General features: G+C 36.1%; 1 protein-coding gene across 1 annotated transcript in view; it reads left to right on the top strand.

The window, feature by feature from the left end:
* Positions 1 to 5783: 5783 nt before the first annotated feature.
* Positions 5784 to 25588, top strand: part of GPR174 (G protein-coupled receptor 174) — a 36696-nt gene continuing 16891 nt past the window's right edge. The window contains exon 1 of the mRNA XM_081222207.1: positions 5784 to 5852. The gene's annotated coding sequence lies outside the window, so the exon portion shown is untranslated. The remainder of the gene's footprint in view (positions 5853 to 25588) is intronic.

Raw genomic sequence — 25588 nt, 5'->3', positions numbered from 1 at the left:
TTTTAGAATTGTGAGGTAAACGTTAGATCATAATGAAACATTTATTAAAAAGAAAATTATCTCCTCAAATTAATAATAAGAGCTCAAACATTTCCTTTATTTCTACTTTAGTATATTTTATATTTCAGAATTCAAATTTTGAGAAAGGATAAAGAATTATCTTGATCTGTAGATTTGTATCCTTAATTTGAGTGGGCTTGACCTTTTTTTTTTAAAGTCAACCTAATGATTTAAAATATCAACCTCTTTTATATATAAAGGCAGAGCCATGGAACTTAGTTTTTTACTCTATTTGATATTTGACCTTTCTTCTGAAATTAAATGACTAAGCCTTGCCACAGGTGACATAACTGCAAACAAATCAACCATTTCAGAGATACCATTAGATGTGGGCCAGATAGAAATGACTTTGCTGGGGACATTGTCATAAAAGTCAAGAAACCCAGGTTTAGGTTTCAACTTTACCATTAATTGTCTGCAAGACATGAGATGGGTTCCTTCTCTTTTACCTTCTTCATCTTTAAAATGAAAGCTTAGACTAAAGCATCACTCATATCCCCTTCAGCTCTGATATACAATTTTTACTTGACCAATCTGGAGTGAAATTTAACAATGTTCCTATATGATTATTCCTTTGATTCTAATCAGCCTAAAGTTCCTTGACCTAAATAGGTAAAGTGCAGCCCAGGTCAGGAAATTTTACCACCGGTTGTTTTATTTCAAAATGAAGATTGGCTCTTATGAATTCTATCTGAGGTAGCAGGCTGAAAACTCAAGGAGACTGATATGCCAACACCTAAAGCTTATTTGGTGGAAGCAGACAGGAGGAAAATAAGGACACTAAAAGGTGGGCCTGTTTAAAGCATCAAAATATATGGGTTTTTAGAAATCCAAATAATATCTTTCTATTATTTACTTATTGGAATCCTGCCATTATAAATAGACCCAGCCTATTCTCTCCTTCTCCTGGAATACTTGACTGACTTCCATCCTGAAATTCCATTCCTTACCCCAGCCCTCCGGGATCCCTTACTTCTGTTATGAAATCTTGTGACTCTAAATATGTCATTCTTAGATCCTTATAACATATATGTTGCCACATATTTGAGGTAATTGCATATTGTCTTATCTGGTTAACTAGATCCTAAAAAGCTGTTGGGAGGTGGCACCGATCCCTTTACTATCAGCCCCCTCCCACACATTTCCCCTCATTGTCTCCTCCTAATCTGTATTTGAAGCACTGCTCTTAATTTAGCAGTTATTCAATAAATATTTGCTGAATGGAGTGTGAGGGAAAAGAGCATCATGATAAACTCTAGAGAAACCAAAAGCAAATGGGAAAATCTTTCTTTAAATAAACAAACAAAGCATTACCCCCATATTCTGCCAGACCTTGGAGTACAGAATAAAAAGATAAAGCAGAGGTAATCTATTATGGTCTGGCGTCAACATACCTGACTTAATGCAAATTTAGATTAATTTATTCTTTTCCCCCTTATATTTTCCTCAACTTGCTCATGAATATTTTCACCATAGCTAGCCTAGTATAAAGTCATTAAAGATTACTTTTTGTTCTAGTTCTGTGAAAAATGTCAGTGGTAGTTTCATAGGGAATGCATTGCACCCGTAGATTGCTTTGGCTAGTAGAGTCATTTTCACAATGTTGATTCTTCCAATCCAAGAATATGGTATATATATCTCCACCTATATGTATCATCTTTAATTTCTTTCATCAGTGTCTTATAATTTTCTGCATACAGGCCCTTTGTCTCCTTAGTTAGGTTTATTCCTAGATATTTTATTCTTTTGGTTGCAATGGTAAATAGGAATGTTTTATTAATTTCACTTCCAGATTTTTCATCATTAGTGTATAGGAATGCTAGAGATTTCTGGGCATTAATTTTGTATCCTGCAACTTTACAAAATTCATTGATTAGCTCTAGTAATTTTCTGTAGCATCTTTAGGATTCTCTATGTATATTATCATGTCATCTGCAAACAGTGACAGCTTTACTTCTTATTTTCCAATTAAGATTCCATTTATTTCCTTTTCTTCTCTGATTGCTGTGGCTAAAACTTCCAAAACTCTGTTGAATAATAGTGGTGAGAGTGGGCAACCTTGTCTTGTTCCTGATCTTAGTAGAAATGGTTTCAGTTTTTCACCATTGAGGACAATGTTGGCTGTGGGTTTGTCATATATGGACTTTATTATGTTGAGGAAAGTTCCCTCTATGCCTATTTTCTGCAGGGTTTTTATAATAAATGGGTGTTCAATTTTGTCAAAAGCTTTCTCTGCATCTACTGAGATGATCATATGTTTTTTCTCCTTCAATTTGTTAATATGCTGTATCACATTGATTGATTTGCATATATTGAAGAATCCTTGCATTCCTGGAATAAACTCCACTTGATCAGAACTAGAACAAAAAATTTCACAATTTGTGTGGAAACACAAAAGACCCCAAATAGCCAAAGCAATCTTGAGAACGAAAAAAAAACGGAGCTGGAGGAATGAGTCTCCCTGACTTCAGAATATATTACAAAGCTACAGTAATTAAGGTAGTATGGTACTCACACAAAAACTGAAATATAGATCAATGGAACATGATAGAAAGCCCATAGATAAACCCACGCACATATTGTTACCTTATCTTTGATAAAGGAGCCAAGAATGTACAGTGGAGAAAGGACAGCATCTTCAATAAGTGGTGCTGGGAAAACTGGACAGGTACATGTAAAAGTACGAGATTAGAGCAGTCCCTAACACTATACACAAAAATAAGCTCAAAATGGATTAAATACCTAAACATAAGCCCAGAAAGTATCAAACTCTTAGAGGAAAACATAGGCAGAACACTCTATGGCATAAATCACAGCAAGATCTTTTTTGACCCACCTACTAGAGAAATGGAAATGAAAACAAAAATAAACAAATGAGACCTAATGAAACTTAAAACCATTTGCACAGCAAAGGAAACCATAAACAAGACCAAAAGTCAACCCTCAGAATGGGAGAAAATATTTGCAAATGAAGCAACTGACAAAGGATTAATCTCCAAAATTTATAAGCAGCACATGCAGCTCAATAACAAAAAAACAAACAACCCAATCCAAAAAATGGACAGAAGACCTAAATAGACATTTCTCCTCAGAAGATATACAGATTGCCAAGAAACACATGAAAGAATGCTCAACATCATTAATCATTAGAGAAATTCAAATCAAAACTACAATGAGATATTATCTCACACTGGTCAGAATGGCCATCATCAAAAAATCTAGAAACAATAAATGCTGGAGAGGGTGTGGAGAAAAGGGAACACTCTTGCACTGCTGGTGGGAATGTGAATTGGTACAGCCACTATGGAGAACAGTATGGAGCTTCCTTAAAAAACTACAAATAGAACTACCATATGACCCAGCAATCCCACTACTGGGCATATACCCTGAGAAAACCATAATTCAGAAAGAGTCATGTACCAAAATGTTCATTGCAGCTCTACTTACAATAGCCAGGAGATGGAAACAACCTAAGTGTCCATCATCAGATGAATGGATAAAGAAGATGTGGCACATATATACAATGGAATATTACTCAGCCATAAAAAGAAATGAAATTGAGTTATTTGTAGTGAGGTGGATGGGCCTAGAGTCTGTCATACAGAGTGAAGTAAGTCAGAAAGAGGAAGACAAATACTGTATGCTAACACATATATATGGAATCTAAGAAAGAAAAAAAATATCATGAAGAACCTAGGGGTAAGATGGGAATAAAGACACAGACCTATTAGAGAATGGACTTGAGGCTATGGGGAGGGGTAAGGGTAAGGTGTGACAAAGTGAGAGAGTGGCACGGTCATATATACTCTACCAAACGTAAAATAGATAGCTAGTGGGAAGTAGCCGCATAGCACAGGGAGATCAGCTCTGTGTTTTGTGACCACCTAGAGGGGTGGGATAGGGAAGTTGGGAGGGAGAGAGACATAAGAGGGAAGAGATATGGGAACATATGTATATGTATAATTGATTCACTTTGTTATAAAGCCGAAATTAACACACCTTTGGAAAGCAATTTTACTCCAATAAAGATGTTAAAAAAAGACATTCATTTAGTTTTGAAAGACTTTCTCTGAATACCAGTTGAAATGATTGTATTACTTTCAGTTCTTGCTGAATTGTTTATAAAAAAAAAGATTACTTTTGGCAAGTCAGTTTTCCCATCTTGGGATCTCTTCAGTTTTCCTTTGTGACCTGCTCCCACCAACTACTTCTGTCTTTCGAATTCTAATTAACTCATTCACACCAAGGTTTTTAAGTAAGTATATTTCTAAGAGAGCATCAGGATTTGAAAATCAAGACTTCAGGAAGAAGGGAATGCTTACCTCCATAGGGCTAGTGTTTCAGGCATTAGTGAAGGAAGCATTTTGAAGCAGAGAGCCCTACAGGTGCTTCCTATATCATACAGGTATGTCCTGGTGTGAGGCTGGACCTGCACTAACATACTTCTTTCTCCTATGGCCTATGTGAAAAATTCCCTCACTCTGGTCTAAAGATACTACTCACATCTTGGGAATTGCCTTCAGTTGCCTCTTGTTCATCTTCCAGTGGTGCTGATGGTGTTAGTGGTGGTGGTGTGTTAGGTGCCTAATACAGTGTGATGCTGGGCTCTGGGCCTCTGAGGCTTCTGGGAACACCATCTTTAAGAGGCTGTGGCTATAAATCTGGGCTACAGGAAATCAGCTCCTTTTTACTCAGTCCTCCGGAAACACTGAGTGGAAATGGGTGCTTACCTGTACTTCCTGGTCACAAAGACTCTGAGGGGAATGGGGAGTTGGTGGATAGGAAATGGTGGGTTAAGTATCTCCAAACCTCTTAAGGAATATTTATTTCATTATCAGGAGTTTGGATGTTTAAACATAAAAGAATACCCTAGGCAGATGTCTTCCCCACCTTGATGTCTCCTATTGGGAGCTACCTAAGGGACATCCTTAGATAGGGTGTGTCCACTTTCATACTTGAACACAATAACTGAGAGTCTGTGAGAAAGGAAAACAGTGAAGATTGCAGTGATCAACTGTCTATGGATGGGACCAGGGGCTCCTAGCTTCAGCAAAGGGCTTCATAAGCAAATAGGTTGTATACCACAAAGTCAAAGCTGAGTTCAACCACAGGATTGGAAGACAATACACTGTGGCCCTATAAATAGAAACGAGAATTTCTGTGTTAAGTGTGAAGCTTTGCAGGCTGTAGTGGTAGCCCTGCATCATTAATCAGAAAGAGAGAGAGAGAAAGAGAGAGAGGGGAAGAGAGAGAGAGCGAGCTTTAGCTCAAGCTACCCCTGGAAAACAGAAATGTTCAGTGTTCACAGAGTGGCTTGCATATTTCACTCTGACATCTCACTACCATGTTGTTCAACATGGTAGTGATTATGTAATGCTAAGAATTTTATTTTTTTCTTTTTCCTCTTGCTTTCTTCATTTTTCTTTTCTTTTGTTTTTTTTTTTACTCTTTCCTTCCAACCTCTTTCCCTACTCCCTTCCTTCCTTCCTTCCTTCGTTTCTTTCTTTTTCTTTCTTTCTTTCATTCATTTTTTTCATTCATTCATTCATTCTTTCTTTCTTTCCTTCCTTCCTCCCTTTCTTTCTTTCTTTCTTTCTTTCTTTCTTTCTTTCTTTCTTTCTTTCTTTCTTTCTCTCTTTCCTGTTTTTGGTGTGGTAGTGAAGGGGGATTGGATTGGTTGTTCTCAGAACAGGGAGCTGGAATTGTTGCACAGATCAGTAGTGTCCTTGTTGGAGTGGCTGTCACATGAATTCTTTGGAGATCTCTGGAGAAAACAGAAAGAAACTGAAACGGTAAGCTCTAGTTTTTAAATGCATATTAGCTATTATCTGTGCCTTTCACCCTTGTTGTCTTGAATTGACGTCTTCACACCAGATTCTGGGTAACCTGTCAGATCTGAGGGTGGTATCGATATAATAAATCTGGACCATCCTTTTATGTCATTTCCTTGGTATTTGCACAAACAAAAATAATTATACAGTTGGCTGCCTGAGGTGAGAGGGAGAAGGCAACTTTGAACTTGGAGAAATGTAAGTTTGACATGGAGAGGTTTTTCATAATGTGTTTCCCTCAATTGATATTGAATAAAATAGTCTTATGAACATTCATGATTTAACCAACTCTTTATTAAGCAGAGTTACTTGTATGAATGTGCAGGATGTTTTTATCTACTCTTTGCTATAATTCTTTGTAGATGATATTTTTATCTGTCAAAATATTAAATTAGATTTGTGTTATTTTCAAAATGAGCTATGATTAAAAAATAAAAGAGCTATAATATCTCAGGACCCTTACCAGCATGAATGTGTGTTCCTATTAGCTTATATAAGTTACATACTTTCACTTTAAAAGTGAATTATAATTAATGTTAGCTATAAAGAGTCTGCGTTCAAAGAAAACACTGCAGAAAGAAAACAAAACAAAACAAAACATATTTTTAATGATAGAGAGAGGAAATAAGAAAATAATAGAAACAGTTGCTCATAGAGAAGCTGCATCTATCAGAATAAATAATCAGTATATTTAAAAAGTCAACAATGGATAAAATAATTTTGAATTAAATTTACATTTTTAGACACATAACTGACAACTTATTTTGACAAAATGTAAGTGAAATAGTTTTCTGGTTCGCATGTTGTTTTTCTTTTGTGCTCAAAGAGGAAATATTAAGGAAGTTGCCTTCAAACTTTAAATGATGAGGCTATCAATAGCATGAAACTGTTAGAAACTCCATTCAGAGATTAACAGAAAGGACATGATAGATTTTTATGGTGCAACATGACCCAAGATTAAATCCCAAATGACTTTCCTGCTCCCTTCTCTGCTATCAACAGTGGTGTACAGGGACTTCATATTATACTGCGGTAATCTTTCCAGGGGAAAAAAAAGTTATAATTTTATTCAACTAGGAAAGCTACATTTGTTAGAGAGCTTTGGGTCATTCAGCAAGGCGTATATCTTTCTGAATGTTTTTTTTTGCTGTAAATCTCAGGTATGGTGGCAAAGGTACCAACCTTATAGATGGGATTCAACTTTTTTTAATTGAAGTATATTTGATTTACAATGTTGTGCCAAATTCTGCTGTACAGAAAACTGACTCAGTCATAAACATATAAACATTTTTTATATTTTTTCCATTATGGTTTATCACAGGATATTGAATATAGTTCCCTGTGCTATACATAAAGACCTTGTTTATAAGATGGGATTCAATTATTTTAGCCCAAGGAAAGATTCCAAGCTAGCAAAGTTTTGGAATACATAAATGCCATACTCCAAGAAGTCTGTGCCAAAGGGGAATTGTTTTTTTAATTATAAAATTTTCTTTGCACTTGTTAACACACATACTACTCTACCTTGCATGTTTGCAGTAATATTTCTGTGAGACAGGAACCATCTATTGTATCTATTCTGTTGGGGCCAGTGTAATATAGTACAGAATATTGTAAAGGTGAATACATACAAGAGGGACATTGACTCTTTCAAAAAGCTCACTGAATTTCCACCTAGGGATTTTTAGAAATTAATGGACTCAATTTTCCCCCTTTGCACTAAGTAACTGAAATTAAAAGGAGAAAGAAGCATGCTGTCTTCCTCTGATAGACACTTTTGGCACCAATCAGATGCTTGGAACCAAAAAGGGAATTTAACTCCTTTTTCTGACTCCTACTTAATCCCGGAGGAGAGACCATAGACATTCCTGTTTCCCTTGCCCATTAAAGTGACATCCCCAAAGCCTTCCTCTTATGCTGTAGGTCCCAAGAATCAGTTGCCAGAACCCTAGTCAGAGAATATGAAATTATCAGAGACAGACTCGAATCTTGTCATTCACTGGAGCAGTGACGAGCATATGAAACTCTTTTATGCTTTGGGAAGTGACATAGATCGTCAGTTTGCATTTTACAGTTGAACTGAAGCCCAGAGAGTTGAAGTGAATAGGTTAAGAACCTCTGTGAGTCCATAACAGAGAAAAGGTTGGATCCTAGGTCTTTTGACACTTTGTCCAGAGTTCATTTCATTTTACTGCCTAACAAGGCTTGAGGATTAACAGACACATGAATTATTCATTAAGAAATGTTAAAAGATGTCATTTTGAAATCATTCAAGGACTTCTCAATACCGGGGGCACAATTCAGGTTTCTCCCAAGGGCCCTGATAATGTGACAAACCTTGATTTGCTGGGCTTTACCACTGTTTACTTGAAAGAATAGGAAATAATTATTCCTACTGTGCTGACAGAAAAAAAATCCCAAAATGCAAATTGATGTACACTAGGTGCCGTAATATAATACTACCACAGACTTGGCCGTGGACTGGATGCTTATGTGTTATATCGAGTGCCAGGGCGTAAGTTTGGCAAAGCTGTAAGAGAGAGTATTAAGAAAGTGTTGAGGTCTAGGAGAGTCCAGATTTGAGAAGGGGATCAAGATTACAGGGTATCTGCCTTGCAGAAACAGGTATATGAGGCTTAGGATAAAGTGCGAGGAAGCTAAATATTGTAATAATTGCCAGTATGTGAATCCCAAAGAGGATGCAGTAGTTAGTGGCTTGACTATCACTAATGTTTATCATATAAGAGGGTGATAATCTTAGATTTGAAAATTAAAGTGGGCTCTCTTGGTATAGTCATTGGAAGACAATTGCGAGTAGAGACTATGCTTCACAGGCATCACTTTCATTTGTAGCAACAGCTACATTAGCATCAGCCAGATGCAGATAGAGCTCTTGAGAAATAATCAGAAGTGCACGATCTTAACGAAAATCAAGTCTGTATAGACCCTGGAGATTTGGGTATGGGCCAAGAAGTTCACTAACTCTGATTACCTAGTAAGGAAACCAAAGTTTACACCATTGGCCATGATCAGTATGTGGGTCACATAGAAGTGTGACTTATGTCCAGCACATAAGCCAAGGCTGCCTATTCAGGCTCAGTTTTATCTCAGACAGCATAATTGCTATCTCACTAGGTACCTAAATATATATGCAGATGTCTACCCCAAGTCAAAAGACCCTCAATTTCTTCCTTAATTATTGACAATATATTTGTTTCTTCCAAGAGCTTTTGCTTACACTATTTAAGGCAGACAATGACAAGGTTTTGTCCACGTTCTTAGCAGCAGAAGAAAAGTTTTAATATTGTTATAATTACTTAGCTAAGATTCTTTTCAGCTTTACTTGGAAGATCAGATTCAGGTATTTCTCATACGCTAATAAGATGCTACCAGATATTTCTTAAAAGCTAATGACATTTTTTATATGATAAAATATTTCTTACAAGTTATTTATAGGATAACAGTACTGATGATGATTTACTGTCTGGAGTATTGAATCTTTTTTAAATGACACAAAGTGACCTATGAATTGGATCTTTAAAACTAAAAATTTGTTATTTTGGGTAGCTACTCTGAAGTGTCTGACCAAATGGTATGCTGGAAAATGAATGACATGTGGAAGATAGACTGATTTATTATTTATCAGGTGTGTTCGTTTTTTAAATCCTTTCAATTCTAAAACTGCAAAAGGAAATGTTTTCTTGATATTTATCACTAAGGTCACTTCAATGGATATAATTAAGCCACCCTGATTACAGAGGTAAGATAGTGGTTCCAAACAACAGAAACAATTTCTGTTCTAGATTAACTATAAAACGTTGAAGATCTCTTTCCCTCTCTTCTTCCTCGAAAATTGAAGTTGTTGAAATTAATGAACATTTGGCAACTTGACATATATTGTGCATATTAGCGAATCAAGGATATGCACTAGACATTCTTGTAAAGAGTCTAAAACAAAAGACTGGTGTTACCTTTAAACACAATGATATGACAAAGTTAGATAACTTTTATTAAAAATTCTATCAGAGGTACTCTAAGATATGAAGTTATCTTTATACATTCTTCTCACAGCAGAAACTTGAATGATTATCCAAATAATTCAGTTAATGTCGATAGAGGAAGAGCATAACCTGGGTGCAATAAACAAACTTTTCTTTAGTAGACACAGTGTTGTCCTCTTACTCTTTTTGCCCAATTTATCTGGTTAGCTTAAAATTGTAAGTGCAGAAATAATTTAGAAAATTGTCTTTGTTTTCGTTTTTGTTTGGCTTAGGTGGTAGGGACCTGCAAAGGGGATTTTTAAATCTATATTTTCCTGCCCTTTATTAATTTTTATACCTAAAGATTTTACTCATTTAATATTCTAAAGATATATTTATTTAGCAGTTTCTTCCCACATTTCCATAATAATTATAGCATTCTGCTTCTATCTTCTTGGGTCCAGCTTTGACTGGGACCTGATTTTGTTCTTCTTTTGTTCTTGTTGCTTAATCTTTTTTTCCCCCCTTCATTCTAATATTTTTAACTCTGAAGGTGCAACCAGACTTCTCTTTTTTTCTAAGGATGCTAAGCTTAAAGCTAGGTGGTTCTAATTTTTAATACTTCATAAAGCAATTCAGTATAATAAAGGAAATTTCAGTCACTAGACTTAACATTAATCTCTCTGAGGAAGAGCCACTGATGATAGAAATACCTGGTTTTGTTGTCAAAATCAGGCACACTCCATAACAAGACATCAGGTACAGTAAAGTATTTCCCTCTGAAAGTTTATGACTTCCAAATCTTATCAGGACTAAAAAAAAATTGTGTTAATTTCACATCAATGTATATAATAAACTCATCCTGATGATGATCTACCCAGCTGAAGTACAATATGAATATGACAGACTGTGAAGTTGTCAGTCTAGGTAACCAATCCAGGTTAAGTAGGGAAAATAGACTTTTGGGCCCTAGTTATCCAGAGTTGGGGATAATCCATTAAATTATGGGCTGCCCAGATTTGCTCTGGCCATTTGCTGAAGGGTCCTTTTGGTCATGGAAAGTAGAGTAAACTTTCCCCAATTTTGGACCATGAAATTTGATTAAGCAAAGCACTGTAAACACATTTAGCAATCTGCAGAGACAAGAGTGCTGTTTCTCAGCACTCACAGAGTATGACCTGGATTATATTTTACATATAATTACTTGTTAATAACCATCTTGATTCAGTGTTACAGTTGTAGTCATTGAACATTGAAAATTGTCATCTGTGTGCCTGTTCGTCTTTCCTAGGGGAATAAAATTACTCAGGAAATTTAAAGCTGCCTGACCTCTGGGAATCAGTAAATTTGAAAATCCCTGTGACATCATTCAATAAGGAAGAGACATAAAGGTTGATTACCTTGGGTTATAAGTTGTTCCCTGACTGGGACTTGGGACAAACATACAGAGCTAGAATAAAAACCTATGCTAAACCAGTATCTGGAAAATATGGGCATGAGGGTTAATCATGCTGGCTCCTATCCAAATGCAGTGGGATCTCCAGTATGCAGGATGCTTTAATACACTGGATAAACATGCAGTCTGTTCCCCAGCATTTTCATTTAGTGACACATTTGTGAACTTGAAGGAAATATTTTGGACACTATAAAATGAAAATTGATGGTGAACCACCCTGATAAACTCCCCTCCAACGGCTGTATGATGTTGCTTTGGAGATTTTAAGTCTAATCTAGTAATGCATTCATGCATTAACCCCCTTGTCTTATTGGCCCAAAGAATATAAAATATTTCTAAGTCGCGATGATCAGTTCATTATCTTTTCCCATAAACTCTTAGCATGTTTATTTAAACAATATAATTAATTTTCATGTTTAATAGTGTGTTTTCAAAATAAGATTTTAATTTCACATAGCCTTTTTGTGGGTATGGAATTATTTTTAGGTTTGAAAAATTCATTTTGGAATATAAGTTAGTTTTGATTTGCTCAGTCTCACTGCTAAGTGTGTTGATTTCATTTTCTTTATGGAAAATTCTGAATCTTTGGCCTTGTTCTATTCTCACAACTCTGGGAAACCAGTCTAGTTTTTATAGGAAAGGAAAAATAATCAGAATTTTCCAATATGATTTATGGGTTTTGATGTACATTTAGTGGTTCCCAAATCCTCCTCAAAGCTCAAGCTGTGAACTTCAAGGCAGGGCCATGGTCCTCACCATGGACTAAGGGTCAACATCAGATTCAGGTCATCCTTGAGCTGTTTTCTCCCCCTAAGAACTTATGCCCTATTTGAAATCATGTATCTTCCTAGTAATGACTCCAGAAAAAGCTATTAAATATTTAAGAAGCTACCTAGAGTCTAGAATTTACCAGGTTTTTGGAGCTTATCTACTACTAGCTCTAACTTTGGTTTGGGGTTCTCTGCTATAAAAATAATAATGATTATGATTTATTGTGCACTTATGAAGTACTAAGCATTGGGCAATATCTCTTATTTCTTGAAAATAACTATGTTATTTCACACACTTTATAGATTAAAAAAACAATGTGCAGAAATTAAATGTTTCCCAAAGTTTTACAACTGTCTTGTTTGAATTTCAAACCCAATTCCATTGGTTGCCAAAGTTTTCCCTTTATGCTATACTATCTCTGTATGATAAAGTCACATCACACTACTTTGACCCTTTCCACTTGAGAATCAAGAGAGTTTATAATAGAAGGAGTTAATATGTACCAATTTAAAAATAGGTTTTTTTTCTTTTATTAGGTTCGGGCTGCGTGAACTAGGAAATAAGGGGGTAAAACACATAACATGAGGAATAAAAATGGATAAAACATGGGGGTCATAGAAAATATAGATGAAGTACTTTAATTCTCTTTAACCAATCTCTATGGTGTGATTACGACTTTTCCAGCATAGTATGGGTAAGAATATGAGTCATATAAGATAAAGCCCCTGCCCTCATGGAGCTTATTTACTTGGGGAAGATAAAGTAACACATATTAAACCTGACTATACAAAACAGATTTAGAAGATATGTGACTTCATGACATATTTTTCCTTAAACAGAGAATCACTATCCCCATTCACGTTTAAGCTGAAGTGACGCAAAAAGGAAATCATATTAGAGCTTTTACAAAAGATTTGCTTTTCTATCCCTAACCTATGTCATGCTAAGTTTAGAGTAAATGTTCTGAATTTTAGATATAAGGCCATATTAGAGACTAGGACAGAATATGTGGTTTTAGATACAAGTTAAAATAAAACCAAGGAAAGGGCACAGACAAAAATTTACAGAGAGACTCTCCTAAATAAGTCTCGGGGAATAAAATAATTTATGTGTATACTTCATTGCCAACCTCCTATTAACTCTCTATTGGGTATAGGGCATCAAAATTGAAGGGAAAAGCATGAGGTCCTTCATATAAAAAACTGATGCTACATACCAACCATCAGAAGAGAAAGTAGAGCTATATTTATATTTGTGAGTCATTTTTTCCCTTAAGACCAAGGCCTTGGAGTTAGAGGATGCCTGTCCCAGGTTCACAACACAATCTATGGCTATATTTCAGAAAGAATTAATGAGAATCTGACTCACATACTTAAGTTTAGGAGCTCAGTGTTGTAAACATCTAACCCACCTAGTTACAGAACTCTGGGTAAAAAATTAAAAGAAAAAAAACCCCACAGTAACAGGGTTTTAAGATAGTTCATCTCCTGATAATGTTGGTTATTACCCCATATCTTCCTGGTCTCTGCAATGCTCCCCACCCCCCGCCCATGTTTATGTTTCCGTATCCAAGAGGAAATAAAGGAAGGAACTTGGGACATCCATCCCTGATTTAGAACTCTGTTCTAAATCATACTTTGAGCAGGTATCAATTACAGGCTTGAGCTTCAAGTTGTGTTCCTTTGGGACTGACTTGGGGTATAAACCTGAACAAGACAGCAAGAGTTCTCATTTTTCAGTTTCTCTATCTATGAAAATAGTGTGATTAAGGACACCTCTTTCTATAGGGTGTGGATCATAATGCTAATGCTAATACTTACTAGGTACTTCGCACTCCTTTGGTTAGAGTTCCTCTATACAATTTGTAAAATGCCATGTGAAATTGGATTGAAATCACTCTGGGAAAATTAAGTTGCACCTGTCTTTCACCTGATAGGTTTCCTTCAGTACATTGGAGCATTGCATTTGGTCAAGCTTGCAGTTCTAAATGCTTATAAGAAGGGTAATATTTATAAGGCTTGCAGCAGAATAAATGAGAAAGAGACGTGTGAGTTTTATGGATTAGTGAAATCACTGCTTTTATAAGTGCCTTATGGAATGGCCTAACACATTAAAAACTATTGTGGGTTTGTACTCTAAATACATGGCAGATTTTACAGAGCTGGACATTTGAATTGCTCAATTTAACATTTGATTTTACTCATTTCTCTTTTGTATTGTCTATTGTGTCACTGCTACCAGTCTACAAGTTTTCAATGAGAGAGGCCATGTCTCCTTTCTTTTTATCTCCAGTGACATCTAACATGGTGACTTGATTTACTACATGGCATTGCTCATCACTTAATTCCTTTGTCCTTGACTGATAATTTAGCAAATTGTAGCAGCAGAAAAGGAGGTAAAGAGGAAAAAAGAACATTTGTCTCATTTTGGTTAATTTCCAGTCTTCTATGTCAGTAGAAATGGATGTCTAGGTGTCTGTGTTTCTGTATGTGTGGGGGCTGGGGTAGAGAGAGAGAAGAAGAAGAGATAAGAATAGATGTTGATGTTTTGCACATAGTAAAGACCACTGGTTTCCATGTCATTGCAAAAAAAATGAGGGATACTTGTTTCTGGTGATTTGTATGCTGTGGTGACTTAGAAAATTGACTGCCTTAATAACATAAACAAAACTTTCATCCAAAGAGTTGGACTATATGAGGGGGAGAGAAATATGTGTGGATACACACATACTACAGAATGTGTAGTTGTGAGGAAATGTGATGTTGATAAAAAAAACACAAGGATTTTGAATTAAAACTTAAATTCTAGTCTTGGCTCTGCTATTAACTTGCTATGTAAATCAAGATGAATCCCCTGCTTTCTCTAGCCCTCAGTTACCTTGTTTGTAAAGACTAAAGCATCAGTAGAGATTAGAAGGTTATTAATAGAGATGTAATAAAGACTAATAGTCTAATCTTTATTTTAAATACTCAATCAGTCTGCCAGAAATTTAAAAATTATAATAAGGCTCACCGAATCATCATGATGTCATCTTCGGGCTTATTAATGAAAATGGCATGTTGACCCAAGTGCTCAATAAGTATTTGCTCTCTGAACTTGTTGAATCACTTACTCCATATGTAGGCTGCTGAGCAGGCTTCAGTGTATGATGTAAGGGGTTTAACCTGATTAAAACCTCTCCCTTACTCTCCTCCTATGGTACTGTACCATGCTCTTTTTTGCTTAGGTCTGCAATAGTTCCCATGAATTATTTAAAAATAGGTTGCTGGGAAAATGTCTGCATGCTTTTTGTGAAGGTCTTGGATAATATCTTCTAGTCCTCTGTCCTTAATGCATTGGCTTAAATCTACTTATTTCCTGAGGTTAAAAGTAGAGACACTGGGGCTTCCCTGGTGGTGCAGTGGGTGAGAGTCCACCTGCCGATGCAGGGGATACAGGTTCGTGCCCAGGTCCACGAAGATCCCACATGCCGCGGAGCAGCTGGGCCCGTGAGCCATGGCCGCTGAGCCTGTGCGTCCGGAGCCTGTGCTCCGCAATGGGAGAGGCCACAGCAGTGAGAGGCCCATGTACCAGAAAAAAAAAAAAAGTAGAGACACTGGCCCTAAAAATGTTTTGATGAGGAGCAGTCCATGACAAGAATAAGTTTGTGCACATCACGAAAGTCTGCCTAAGATTATGGGTCTTGGATTGGATACAGACTCCACGCAGGTAGGTTGTGATGTGAGGACTCTTGATCAGACATGAGGTGATGAAGCACTTAAAAATAAGAACACAAAATTTCTTCATATTTTTCCAATTTTTATCTAGAATTAGACCTATCTGCCAAATCAAACTTTCTAGTAGACTTAAGAGTATCAGAACCTTAGGGATAATTTAGTCTACAAAGTCCTTCATTTTACAGATGAGAGACTGAGCACCAGAGATGGAAGGAACTTTCCTAAGGTTATACCACTAATTAGTGATACGGCCAAAACTAGAAGCCAGGTATCCTATGCCTAACCAGTGTTCTTTCCCCTACATCCTGCTTTCGCTCAGCTTAAGTGGCCTGTTTTGGCAGTTGAAAAAGCCAGCGAGTAAAACAGTAATTTTATGGTATATGACTGTTCTAGAAGAAATTGATGAAGTGACTGCCAAACCAAAATCCACTTGTTGATATCTTGCCTGAGTCCTGTCCATGAAATACAATAAATTAAATGACCAAAAAAAAAAAAATTCCTGAGAATATTCACCATCTTAATAGAATCTGCTTCTAGTCAGCTGGATTTGCCTGGTAGAGTTTATGATTAATCTGTGGCCCTGCTCAGTCATTGAATTCTGTCCCTATGGTTTATTACTCTAGTTTGTCCTCACATATCTGCCCAGTTTAGGTGGTACTTGGATAATTCTTGTTCTACCTTCACACATGGCAAACTACCAGTAGAGATTAACTGTCTGTAACTTCCTGTCTGGGCTTCCTTTCTTAGTCCCCATGACAGACTTCTGTGGATACTGGGACACCTGATAATGCATTACTCATTCTCTTCTCAGGTCTATTTATTCAGCATTGTTACCTTTTTTTAAAGAAAAAGCAATTTAGAAAGAACTTTAGTCTACTTTATTTTCACCATTAATTTTCTTCATCAGGTCCTTTTAAAGCATATATTGAGAGGTTCCTGTGTGCCTAGCACGTTATTTGCTATGTCTTAGAGGCAAGAGGAAAAGGACAAATAACGTGTATTGACCATCTATTGTGTGTCAAGCATGGTCTTACTGGCTTTTACTTGGGATATCCCATGTAATTGTAACAATACACCCCAGGAGTAGGCATTGTTTATTATACCATTTTACAAGAGGGAGAAAGAGGGAGAGAGAATAGAGGGAGAGAGGGAGGGAGAGAGGGAGAGCAGAGGGGAGAAACAGAGAAAGAGAGACAGAGAGAGAGAGACAGAAAGAGCGAGAGCGAGAGCGAGAGCGAGAGAGAGAGAGAGAGAGAGAGAGAGAGAGAGAGAGGAAGAGAGGCACTTTCCCCAACTGAACCTGGCATTTGAACTCTGGTCTCTTTGAAAGGATCCCCTTCCCCAAGGAGCTGGCAATCTATCTGAGAAAAGATTGTTAAAATGACTGTTTTGAAGCAAACTTGTTTAGGTGGCAGCTGCTATGTTAGTTGCCTGCCTTCTATCTTTCCCGCCCTCTTCTCCCCTTTGTAGAATTCTCTGCCAAAACTTATGATACAATCTGGCTTCTCAAGTAATCCTACTACATTACACCACCTAAGGCTATCTGCCTCTACATTCCTTTACCTCCCTTCTTCTACCAAGTAAAAGTCTCTCTATATTTCATCCCATTCACTTTTTAAGGTGAACTACCTTATCTGATTGATTACAGTTAATGGGTTAAAGTGAAAATCTTCCTTGTAGTAGTTTCATTTTAATAGGAGATTCTTGGAGACAAAGTGCCTTAAAGAAAAAGTGCCTTAAAGGATTCAATCTATAATGGTATATTTCAGGCAAAGTGGCAAGCCTGAGCAAGTGATCCCTGGGTAAAGTGAAGCAGAGAGGAGCAGGTGTGGAGTGTGTTTTTTTGATGTCCTCAAATCACCACACATAGGAAGCCATCTATAAGCATTGCAAGGGTACCTGTAAGGTAGTTTTGCACAGAAGTTAGTCTATCTTCTTAGCACCAGCTGTGCTGACAGCCAGTGGCCAGCTGGGTCTCCTTTCATGTGTATTCACTAATTAATTAAACAGTTGTGGTCATGAGAACTTAGAAAAATCCCTAACTGAGAAAAAATCAGTTTCTACACTCCAACTGTGTTGAGTTTGACTATAAGCTGTGAGATTTTCCTGGGCTAGCTCATTATAATGAAGAGCTCCTTATGACAAGGGAGGGACTGTGAACCCTGCCACTGACATCCCTATCCACTCTCACCCTTTCCAAAAGCTGCTAAGTCAAAAGGAGATGTCAGATGGTAGTAAAGGGATTTCCACTCACCCTACTTTGCTACCACTAAGGGCTAAGTGTAACTCTTTTCACGCTCTCCTTTGCCCAGTGGTAATCTGTTTCTGGGGTCTCAGCATCTACTTGCTGAAATTTTCCAGCCCTCCTGAGCATCGTCTTCATGCTGCATTTGATAACTGTTCTTCTATGTTCTTTCAGGTATGAATGAATTAAACCAGCTAGATTCCCTATGGCTCCTTCAGGGGACCCTATTGCTCTGATTAAAGAATTTCCCCAACACTGGAGAAAACAGTACATACTAAACTATTATCTTGACTTCTCTTTTGGCATCATCCCTAAAAGAGTGCTCTTTCATTCTGTGGGCCCTGGGCAGGCAATGAGAGCCTGTCCCACATCTGGTCCACTTGATAGATTACCAGGTAATGGCCAGTTAAATTACATTTATCTCAGTCAATAAATGTAATCTTATAGAACATGAAAAGCTGTGGTTTATGGAGTATTTGGTAGAATGTGATTTTTATTAATAGTGTCCCATTGAGTCATATTGGAGCCTGAGACAAAAGGAAGAATCAGTTTAAATTATATAGATAGATATAGATATAGATATAGATATATCACTCAGCACACATTGGCCACCCTAGCCATACAATAGAGGATAATATGTGTTTGTTGAGAAAAGGGATGCCATTTGCTAAAAAAGAAGATTACAGTAGCTGTAGGTGACTCATGCATATTAGGCAAGCACCTATTCACTGATTACTAAGCTTAAGGTCAATGAATGTAGGTTCAGAACAGATTATGGAGATAGGGGTGGTGTTTGTTATGCTTGCTTTTGGCTCCTTTGTCTTGATACCTATTCTTAGAAGAAGAGTATTACTGAGAAACCAGCCTAGATATCTAACAATCAGAAGTGGACATGACTAATAGATGCCTAATACTTAAGCTCAGTTTAAAAAATCATGAGTATAAACCAAATTGACAAACCTTCAGCTAGACAAGAAAAAGAGAGAGGACTCAAAGGAAACAAATGAAAGAGAAGTTACAACTGATAGCACAGAAAAATGAAGTATCATAAGAGACTACTCTGAACAATTACATGGCAAAAAATGGACCACTGAGAACAAACAGTAAATTCCTAGAAACATATAATCTTCCAACACTGAATCATGAAGAAATAGAAAATCTGAATAGACATATTACTAATAAGGATATTGAAACAGTAATCAAAAATCTCCCAACAAACAAAAGTCCAGGATTAGATGCCTTCACTCATGAATTCTGCAAAACATACAAAGAAGATTACATACCTATCTTTCTCAAACTTTTCCAATAAACTGAAGAGGAGGAAATCCTTCCAAACACATTTTATGAAGCCAACATTACCCTGATACCAAAACCAGGCAAGGATACCATAGAAAAAGAAGACTACAGGACAATATCTTTGATAAACATAGATGCAAAAATCCTCAACAAAATGTTAGCAAATCTAATCCAACAATATATTAAAAGGATTATATGATCAAGTAGGATTTATTCCAGAAATGTAGGGATGTTTCAACACATACAAATCAATCAATGTGATATATCACATTAACAAAATGAAGGGTAAAAATCATATGATCAACTCAATAGATGCATAAGAATCATTTGAAAACAAATCACATACATTTATGATAAAAACTCCCAACAGGGCTTCCCTGGTGGTGCAGTGGTTGAGAGTCTGCCTGCCGATGCAGGGGACACAGGTTCGTGCCCTGGTCCAGGAAGATCCCACATGCCACAGAATGGCTGGGCCTGTGAGCCATGGCTGTTGAGCCTGCATGTCCGGAGCCTGTGCTCCACTATGGGAAAGGCCACAACAGTGAGAGGCCTGCATACCGCAAAAACAAAACAAAACAAAACAAAAAACAATAAAAAAACCTCCCAATAAAGTAGGTATAGCAGGATGATACCTCAACACAATAAAAGCCATATATGACAAACCAACAGGTAAAATCATACTCAATGCTGAAAGCTTTTCTTCTATGATTAGGAACATGATGAGGATTCCACTCTTGCCACTTTTATTCAACATAGTATTAGAAATTCTAGCCACACCAATTAGGCAAGTAAAAGAAATTAAAGGCAACAAAATTGGAAACAAAGGAAACTGTCACTACTTTCAGAAGAAATGATACTATATATATAGAAAACACTGAAGACTGCACCCCAAACTGTTAGAAATAAGTGAATTCACAAAAGTCACAGGATACAAAGTCAATATACAGAAATCTGTGGTGTTTTTATACACTATTAGTGAACTATCAGAAAGAGAAGTTAAAAAACAATCCCATTTACTATTACATCAAAAAAAAAAAAACACAAAAAAACAAAAAAAAAACCCACCTAGGAATAAAATTAACCAAGGAGGTGAAAGACCTTTACACTGAAAATTATAAGACACTGATTTAAAAATGGAAGAAGACACAAATAAATGCAAAGTTATTCCATGCTCATGGATTGGAAGAATTAATATTGTTAAAATGTCCATACTACCCAAAGCAATCTACAGACTCAATGCAATGCCTATCAAAATTCCAATGGCATATTTCACAGAACTAGAATAACTAATACAAAAATTTTTATGGAACCACAAAAGATCCTGAACAGCCAAAACAACCTTGAGGAAGAGCAAAACTGTAGGTATTATGCTCCCTGATTTCAAACTATACTACAAATCTGTAGTAATCAAAACAGTATGGTACTGGTGCAAAAACAGACACACAGATCAATGAAACAGAACTGAGAGCTCAGAAATAAACTCACACGTATGGACAATTAATTTATAACAAACAAGCAAGGAACATGCAATGGAGAAATGACAGTCTTTTTAATAAATGTTGTTGGGAAAACTGGACATCCATGTGCAAAATAATGAAACCACCTTACCCAACATACAAAATTAACTCTAAATGAATTAAGTACTTGACAATACAGTCTAATACCATAAAATTCCTAGAAGAAAACATAGGTGGTAACCTCACTGACATGGGTCTTAGTGATGTTTTTGTGGATGTTACTCCAAAGGTAAGGAAAACAAAAGCAAATGTAAACAAATGGAACTACATCAAACTAACAAGCTTCTGCACAGAAAAGGAAACCATTCTCAAAATGAAAAGGCAGCCTACTATATGGCAGAATATATTTGCAAAGAATATATCTGATAACGGGTCAATATCCAAAATATATAAAGAATTTACACAACTGAACAACAAGAAAACAATCTGATTTAACAAGTTGTAGAGGATCTGAATAGATATTTTTTTTTCCAAAGAAGACATACAGATGGTCAACAGGGACATGGAAAGATGTTCAACGTCATTAATCATCAGGGAAATGCAAGCCAAAACCACAATAAGATACCACCTCATGCATGTTGGAATGGCTATTACTGACAAGACAAGAAATAACAAATGTTGGAGAGGGCGTGGAGAAAAGATAACCTTCCTACACTGTTGATGAGAATGTAAATTGGTGCAGCCACTATGGAAATCAGTATGGAGATTCATCAAAAAATTAAGAATAGAACTACCATATGACCCAGCTATTCTGTTTCTAGGTATTTACCTGAAAAACATGAAAACAATAATTCAAAAAGATATATAAACACAAATGTTCATTGCAGCATTATCTACAATAGGTAAGATAGGAAAACAACCAAAGTGTCAATCAATGAATGAATGGATAAAGATGTGGTAAAATTTCATTCTTTTTTATGGCTAACTTTAAATGGAGTATAATCTATAAAAATATTGAATCACTATGTTGTATACATGAAAGTAATATAATATTATAAATCAACTACACTTCAATTTAAAAAGATTATACACACATGCACACACATGCACACACAATGGAATACTACTCAGCCATAAAAAAGCATGAAGTCCTGAAATTTATGACTACATGGATGGAACTTGATGAGATTATGTTAAGTGAAATAAATCAGATGGAAAAAGACAAATACCCTATTATTTCACTCATATGTGGAATCTAAATAAACAAAACAAAACAAAAGAAAAACAAAATGAAATGAAAACAAAGTCATAGATACAGCAAACATTAGTGATTACAAGAAAGGAAGGAGGTTGGGGGAGTCAGTGAAATGGATGAAGAAGGTCAACTTTATTGTGATGGAAAGTAACTAGACTTGTAGTGGTGATATTTTGTAGTGTATCAAATGTTTAATTATAATGCTGTACACCTGAAACTTATATAATCAAAAAAAAAACGTGAGCAAAATGACTATGCAGGTCACTAAAACATGGAGAAAAAAAGACCCTAAGTATGGTCACTTTCAGTTATATTCCTAACCATGAGGTCAGGGTTTTAATAAATAATACAATACCTTGTAGTGAAAATATCCTTTGTATGTGAATGTGTACATGTCTAACTTAAGTATTTAGTGTATGGGTTTATGGATATATGAAAGCCAACTTGAAGCCACTCCATCCTTTCTTTCTAGTTGCACTTTCTCGTAGAAGGGGAAAGAGCCTCTTCTCAAGATCACTTGAGATTTTTCCTGAGGTAAACAAGATGACTATAGCTGGAGAGCTCAGTGAGACAAGGAGAAAAATTTAGGCATCTGTCCAAAACATATTATGTTTGTAACACACGTAAATTTGTGATTAATTATAGGTGGAGTAGGTTACACAGTTGATATATTTCTGTTGTTTTCTGTGGAATAAATATCTGTTGGCTCAATTAAGGTACTATACTTCCATTGGAAGTATTAACAAATGAAAGTGCTGGTTGAGCCTGAATCCCAGTCGTGATATAAAATTCAAATTAACTAGGGGAAATTCAAATGCATTTTCATTTATTAATAACACTGAAAGTCCATAGTCAAGATAAAACCTCAGGCTCAAGAGAGAAAAAGAGAAATACTCAACTATTACAACTGGCAAACAAACAGAAAAGCTAAACAAGGTGAACAACAACAGTAAAACCTTTGTATTAATAGGTATGCAATTTGTAATTTGTATTAGTAGGTATGTAACTTGTAGTCTATGTAATTTGTTTAAATTATTTCCTCCTTGAGACATTAACCAACATTCAGTCTTTAGTGACAGCATTTATGCATACATATAATTATTTTACACTGTTTAAAATACTAAGAACTTGTTCATTTTATTTAATAATTTATATAGCACTTGGTATAGAATCTTACAAATAACAACTCATTAAATACCCATAGAGGAATGTACTGTTACGTCTTTTTACAGATGAGGCAATTGAGATGTAGAAATGTTTATGTAACTTGCTCAAAGTCACACAGATAGTCAGTTGCAGAGCCTCAATTTGAATACAGGAACACTGGCTCCAGATTCCGTTTTCTTGCCAACTACAAATCATGCCTCATTATTTATAAAATGTTTGCATATTATGAAATAATTATATAATGCATGTACATGAAAACATATATATGAAATGGAATGCCAGGGCTATTTAAAACCCAGACATAGGGGAATTACCTGGCAGTCCAGTGGTTAGGACTCTGTGTTTCCACTGCAGGGGATACAGGTTCAATCCCTGTTTGGGGAACTAAGATCCTGGAAGTCATGTGGTGCACCAAAATATAAATAAATACAATAAATAAAATGAATAAAATCCAGAAGTAAAATGACAAAATATTAGAGCCAGAAGTGCTATTAAAAGTTATTTGGCTTAAGACTCATCAAGAAAAAAAGGGAGAAGACTCAAATCAATAGAATTAGAAATGAAAAAGGAGAAGTAACAACTGACACTGCAGAAATACAAAAGATTATGAGAGATTACTATAAGCAACTCTATTCCAATAAAATGGACAACCTGGAAGAAATGGACACATTCTTAGAAATGCACAACCTGCCAAGACTGACTCAGGAAGAAATAGAAAATATGAATAGACCAATCACAAGCACTGAAATTGAAACTGTGATTAAAAATCTTCCATCAAACAAAAGCCCAGGACCAGATGGCTTCACAGGTGAATTCTATCAAACATTTAGAGAAGAGCTAACACCTATCCTTCTCAAACTCTTCCAAAATATAGCAGAGGGAGGAACACTCCCAAACTCATTCTACGAGGCCGACATCACCTTGATACCAAAACCAGGCAAGGATGTCACAAAGAAAGAAAACTACAGGCCAATATCACTGATGAACATATATGCAAAAATCCTCAACAAAATACTAGCAAACAGAATCCAAGAACACATTAAAAGGATCATACACCATGATCAAGTGGGGTTTATCCCAGGAATGCAAGGATTCTTCAGTATACGCAAATCAATCAATGTAATACACCATATTAACAAGTTGAAGGAGAAAAACCATATGATCATCTCAATCGATGCAGAGAAAGCTTTCGACAAAATTCAACACCCATTTATGATAAAAACCCTGCAGAAAGTAGGTATAGAGGGATCTTTCCTCAACATCATAAAGGCCATATATGACAAACCCACAGCCAACATTGTCCTCAATGGTGAAAAACTGAAACCATTTCCACTAAGATCAGGAACAAGACAAGGCTGCCCACTCTCACCACTCTTATTCAACATAGTTTTGGAAGTTTTAGCCACAGCAATCAGAGAAGAAAAGGAAATAAAAGGAATCCAAATTGGAAAAGAAGAAGTAAAGCTGTCACTGTTTGCAGATGACATGATACTATACATAGAGAATCCTAAAGATGCTACCGAAAAACTATTAGAGCTAATCAATGAATTTGGTAAAGTAGCAGGATATAAAATTAATGTACAGAAATCTCTGGCATTCCTGTACACTAATGATGAAAAATCTGAAAATGAAATCAAGAAAACACTCCCATTTACCATTGCAACAAAAAGAATAAAATATCTAGGAATAAACCTACCTAAGGAGACAAAAGACCTGTATGCAGAAAACTATAAGACACTGATGAAAGAAATTAAAGATGATACAAATAGATGGAGAGATATACCATGCTCCTGGATTGGAAGAATCAATATTGTGAAAATGACTCTACTACTGAAAGCAATCTACAGATTCAATGCAATCCCTATCAAACTACCAATGGCATTTTTCACAGAACTAGAACAAAAAATTTCAAAATTTGTTTGGAAAAACAAAAGGCCCCGAATAGCTAAAGCAATCTTGAGAACGAAAAACGGAGCTGGAGGAATCAGGCTCCCTGACTTCAGACTATACTACAAAGCTACAGTAATTAAGACAGTCTGGTACTGGCATAAAAACAGAAAGATAGATCAGTGGATCAGGATAGAAAGCCCAGAGATAAACCCACGCACATATGGCCAACTTATCTTTGATAAAGGAGGCAGGAATGTACAGTGGAGAAAGGACAGCCTCTTCAATAAGTGGTGCTGGGAAAACTGGACAGGGACATGTAAAAGTTTGAGATTAGATCATTCCCTAGCACCATACACAAAAATAAGCTCAAAATGGATTAAAGACTTAAATGTAAGGCCAGAAACTATCAAACTCTTAGAGGAAAACATAGGTAGAACACTCTATGACATAAATCACAGCAAGAT

Source organism: Mesoplodon bidens (assembly GCF_964165515.1).
Source record: "Mesoplodon bidens genome assembly, chromosome: X".
Classification (NCBI taxonomy): domain Eukaryota; kingdom Metazoa; phylum Chordata; class Mammalia; order Artiodactyla; family Ziphiidae; genus Mesoplodon; species Mesoplodon bidens.
Note: the sequence above shows the minus strand (reverse complement) of the source record. Positions and strands in the feature narration are given on the sequence as shown.